General features: G+C 49.6%; 1 long non-coding RNA gene across 2 annotated transcripts; it reads right to left on the minus strand.

The window, feature by feature from the left end:
* Positions 1 to 2,190: 2,190 nt before the first annotated feature.
* Positions 2,191 to 5,072, minus strand: LOC122206634. Of its 2 annotated transcripts, XR_006196531.1 has the most exons (4): positions 4,789 to 5,072; positions 3,899 to 4,086; positions 3,617 to 3,790; positions 2,191 to 2,464 (listed from the first exon to the last, which is right to left on the minus strand). It is a non-coding gene; the product is annotated as an uncharacterized LOC122206634 (long non-coding RNA). The 2 variants fall into 2 exon arrangements; XR_006196530.1 differs by lacking the exon at positions 2,191 to 2,464 and having other exon boundaries at positions 3,248 to 3,790.
* Positions 5,073 to 5,350: the final 278 nt, after the last annotated feature.

A 5,350-nucleotide genomic window follows, 5' to 3' on the forward strand; every position in this document is an offset into this window, starting at 1 on the left:
GGCGCCTGTGTGGGCTCAGTCAGTTAAGCGTCCGACTCTTGGTTTAGGCTCAGGTCATGATCTCGCGGTTCGCGGGTTCGAGCCCCTCATCGGGCTCCGTGCTGACACTGCAGAGACTGCTTGGGATTCTCTCTTTCTCCCTCTCTCTTTCTCAAAATAAATAAATAAGCTTAAAAAAAAAGTTGAGACTTAAACCCAGACTTCTGACTCTCCACGCTGCCCCCCATCAAACCCACCACGACCTTGTTGTTCAACCTTAGAGACCTTAATAAAGCGTCCTTCCCGAGGAGTAAATCAAGGCCCAGAGAGGTAAAGACTTCCCCTAGGAGCGCACGGTTGTTCATGACAGAGTAGGGGTCTCTGCGAAGTCTTCACCTCCACACTGGGGGGAGCCTTTCTTCTCCAGCACCATGGAGGTAACAACCACAGCCAATGGGTGTGTGTGTGTGTGTGTGTGTGTGTGTGTGTGTGTGTGATGGGGACAGGGAGAAGAGAGCGAACAACGTTTTGCTTCTGCTTCTTCCCCTTTCATTTTGTCATCCTAAGTCCTGTCTCCTCCCTTCCTTCATGAAAACTGTGCCTAACCCCTCTTGCTCTTCCCGGGTTTCTTACCCCTCACATCTTTCCCTACGCTGGACTCTTGCAGGCTGTCATAGAACAAATCTCCTGCCTTCCTCTCTCTCCCTCTTCCATCACTGGTGCTCCCCACCCACCCAGAGACCTGGCCTCACTTACACATGCTGTCTCTTGGCTTCTTCCCCTCTCGCTCTGCCCACTGCCTTGAACCTTTGATGTCCCAGAGCACCGGAAGTATGTAGGAAGGGATGGGTGGTGGTTGCTAAAAACTTCCCTTCACAGGGAAGAGCTTTACAGGCGGGCCCTGCACACAACTCTGCCTTGGAACCTAAGTGGGGACGGAACAGGGGGGAGGGCGAGGAGGGGGGTTGAGGACAACCCCCCAGCAGAACCGCTATGATGTCAGACCTGGACGTGCCTATAGCCCAGAACTTCCTCGGATAGAGAAGGAAACTAAAACCAAAACTGAAGGCCAGTAAAGTTGACCTTCTCAAAGCCACAAAGCCAGGGAGTGGAGGCAGGCCTGTATCACACATCCATAGTCTCTCCGCGGCCTCTCTGATTCCGTGTGCTAAGAGAGAGAGATGAAGGGCAGAATGACCCATTCCGAGTTCTTGGTCTTACTGGTGACTGTTAGCGGAGGAGCAACAGACACACTGTATAAAGACATAATAATAATCGGTTTTGCCCCCCAAGAGGCTTTTCATAATAATGACAACCAACGTTTGGGTAGCGTTTTACCATTTCTGTGTAAGTTTTCACGTAACCCCCACAACAGCCCTGGCGGCGGGGGATTATTATGGAACTATTTTTACCAATGAGATACAGGTTCAAAGGCACTAAATCATTTGCTCTTGGTCATACATCTAGGAAAGGGGGTAATTAGGGCTCAAGCTAGCTGGGAAGCTCCAGAGGGGCAGGGGCAGTGTTGATCGCCTCGTCACCACACCCCCGAAGCCCAGCCCATTGCTGAATGACTAAGCGAACCTCAGGACTGGTTTAAGTTCTCTGAGTTTTTTATTTTCATTTCTTATGTGTTTAAGTAGGCTTCATGCCCAGTGTGGGGCCCCATGGGGGGCTTGAACTCACGACCCTGAGATCAAGACCTGAGCTGAAATCGAGAGGCGGACGCTCAACTGACTGAGCCACCCGGGCGACCCATTCACAAACCTTTTAAACTAGGGTCCTACCACTTCAGGGACCCCCTAGATAGTCCTCAGTGAAAGACAGAGGTGTAGACACAAAACCTGCTCAGCAAATGCAAATCCAGCTCGTACAAAGATACACTTCCTTTGCTCGGGCATTTAAGGAAATGGAGAAAGGCAGTATTCCTTGCCCAACCTTAGAAAGAGCCTGTGTGGGGGCGCCTGGGCGGCGAAGTCATTTCAGCCTCTGACTCTTGATTTCACCTCAGGTCATGACCTCACGGTTTGTGGGATCAAGCCCCACGTGGAGCTTTGTGCTGATAGCACTGAGCCCGCTTGGGATTCTCTCTCTCCGCAACCCCCCCCCCCCGCCCCTCCCCTGCTCACGCTCTCTCTCTCTCTCTCTCAAAATAAATAAAGAAAACTTAAAAAACAAAAAAGAAAAGAGCCTATGTGCGTTTCCCTGTGCTTCTGTGTGCTCTGGAGGAGAGCCTAGATGCCCCAGATGGGGACACGCCAGGTGGGGACATAGCTTCCCTCCCCAACCAAGAAAGTAGCTGGACAGCAGAGGGCGCTGCACAGCTACAGACCTTGCATTCATGGGCTAACCTGTTCCGGGGCCAGAAAGGTTTGCCAGAGACAGCCAAGGATCTTGGGTGATCTCCTTTGGCTTCAAGTGTTCTGTGATCCTATAGCAACTTCTCTTCTTCTCTCCAGAAATCTGAGTGACACCTGAGAGGTAGCTGAAGGAGAGAGGGTGGTTTTGAAATCCACTGTACCTTTTCGAAGTGTGTGACCTTGGGTAAATAACTCTCTGAGCCTCAGTTTCTTCATGGGCAAGGAAAGATACTGTGTTGTGCAGAATTAGACATGAATTTGTATCAGGAGCCCCTTGCAAGGCATGGGGTTGAACAACCATTCCCTGCTTACGTTGCAGCGGCCCACTCTGTGCCAGGAACAGTCCTTGGCCCTGGAGAGTCCATGAATGGGCCAAAAGCAAACCTGGCCCCTGCCCTTACAGAATTTACAGCCTAGTAGGGAAGGCAGATTTTAATCAAATAACCCCACAGACAGATGAAAAATTACACGTGTGCAAGTCAGTGCAACAAAGGAGTGGTTTTGGAGTTGGGTGGGGAGGAAGTACCTAGCAGGGAGATTTCTCCAAGGTGGTGAGGAAGAGAGGTGAAGGTTGGTGGGAGATGAAGCCAGAGAGAAGCAGGGATCAGATCACACAGGACCCCATAGGCCTCCTTAAGGAGTTTTGTCTTTAGCCTAAGAATGATGGGAAACTACAAAGTGTTACAGTCACAGGTTACGGACAAATTTCCATTTTATTTATTTATTTAGTTTTAAATAATTAGTTTTGAGAGTGAGTGTGCACAGGGGGAGGGGCAGAGAGAGAGGGAGACAGAAGATTCAAAGTGGGCTCTGTTGCTGACAGCAGAGAGCCCGATGCGGGGCTCGAACTCATGAACTGTGAGATCATGACCTGAGCCGAAGCTGGGCACTTCACCGACTGAGCCACCCAGGTGCACCTCTATTTTCGCTTTTAATTTTATTGTTAAGTAAAGTCCACACCCACTGTGGGATTCGAACTTAATGACCCAGAGATCAAGAGTTGCATGCTCTAGCAACTGAGCCAGCCAGGCGCCCCGACAAATTTCCATTTTAAAAAGGTCTCTCTGGCTCCAGGACTCGTATCTTCTTCGCCTCAATGCACCCTGAGGTGCAGAGTTGCTAAGTTCTGCTGGCTGATCCTTCCTCCTCCTCTCTCGCATCCCTCAGCATCTCTCATGGGATTGCAACGGTTTCCTAACCGATCTCTCTGCCTGCAGTCTCCGGTCCAGTCCTCTCCCTCCCCTCCAGTCCAGTATCCTCTACACAACAAGCTTTACCTTATTTGATCTTCACAACAGGCCTGCAAGTAAGCGAAGCAGCGGTCCTTATCCCTATTTTGCAGATGAGAAAACTGAGGCATAAAGGTGCTGGGGAGCTGGCTTGTCCAGGACTGCGAAGGCCAACTGTTAACACTTCAGGAATTTTGCAAGCCAAATTGTTAAACACAGCCACTATTAAAAAATGAAATTGTACACACTTAGAATTAAATGAGGTTTAAGACAAAGGTAATACAATTTCAAAACTCATCACTTTCTAATAATTTTACTATTACTACTTACCTATGCTCTTGGAGTTGTTATTGTACCTGCATGAGGAAACTGCTACAAAAGGGTACGTTACCACTCATCTCTTTCGTTCAGTAACAATGTGTGCGGCAGATTGAAATCAGCCATGGTGGGAGTATTTACACCATGGATATCAGCAAATGCTGCAAACCAGGGCCTTGATTTATTGTTTTGTCGATTATCTAGATTTAAGAAAGTGATAGAGAAAAAGTTAACAGTTTACATTTTAATTTAATGTGCTATGTATGCCTATCGCCATTACAATGTGAATAGCAAAGAAACTGAGGAAATGTTCTTTCAGTATTTGAAAACTGTTTTCTGATTCAGCAAGCAAGTCACTCCCATAATAAGACCCTCTTTTTTTCACTCTCCTCTTACACTGACATTGAGGAGACCATCAACCAACATTCATGCTGCAATTTCATACCACAGGCTACCCATACAAGAGTCTGCCAAAAATCAATGAAAGGATTCTTTTTTTTTAATTTTTATTTTTGGGGTTCTTGGGTGGCTCAGTCAGTTAAGCATCCAACTCCTGATTTTGGCTCAGGTTATGATCTCCTGGTTAGTGAGATCGAGCCCTGCATAGGGCTCCACACCGACAGCACTGATTTTGGGATTCCCCCCCCCCCCCCTCAAAAATCAAATAAATAAACCTGAAGAAAAAGATTCTTATTTTTAAGTAATGTCTACACCCAACGCGGGGCTCACAACCCCGAGATCAAAAGTCGTATGCTCTATGGACTGAGCCAGCCAGGCGCCCCAATGAAAGGATTCTTGAGAATCAACGAGTTATATGGAATTTGCAATTGTACTATTATTATTTGTAAATTGTGTGCTCTAACATCCTTTACATCAGTGAAATTTGGAATAAATTTATGTACCATATATATGCATATATTGCTCTCTTCCCTCCAGAGAGTCGGCTGTCGAACATTTATCAGCACACCACTGGCTCTAGAACACACATTATTCATGTGTCATTCCATCAATATTCACTGGATGCCAGCAGGGATACAGACAGTCAATGTAGAAATGACTCGGCCACGGCCACACAGCGCAAGCGGCAGAGGCGGGACCAGATCAGAGGTCCTCCCAAGGCCAGCGGCTCTCGGCCAGGGCTAAACCCGGCTTTCCAGGGCCCCTCGACCGTACCGGGGAGGGGCGGCTTTGGCCTCAGCGCCCGGGAAGTAAAAAGCAAGGGTCGGGGCAGGGGACCAACGGCCAGGCGAGAAGCAGCCCACGGCCAATAGCGGCCCAGGCCGCACTTTACGTCACGCTCCGTGGAGGCAGGCGCGAGCACGCCCTGGGGGAGGGGGCGTGGTCATAGCCTCCCGGAAGTGACGCCATCCGGGGGCGGTCCTCGGCGGCGGCGGCGGTGGCGGCGGCGGCGCGCGGCCTGGGCTCGCGCTGGGCTCCGCGCGCCCCCCGCCCCCCTCTATGAGG

Source organism: Panthera leo, chromosome E1, assembly GCF_018350215.1.
Source record: "Panthera leo isolate Ple1 chromosome E1, P.leo_Ple1_pat1.1, whole genome shotgun sequence".
Taxonomy (NCBI): domain Eukaryota; kingdom Metazoa; phylum Chordata; class Mammalia; order Carnivora; family Felidae; genus Panthera; species Panthera leo.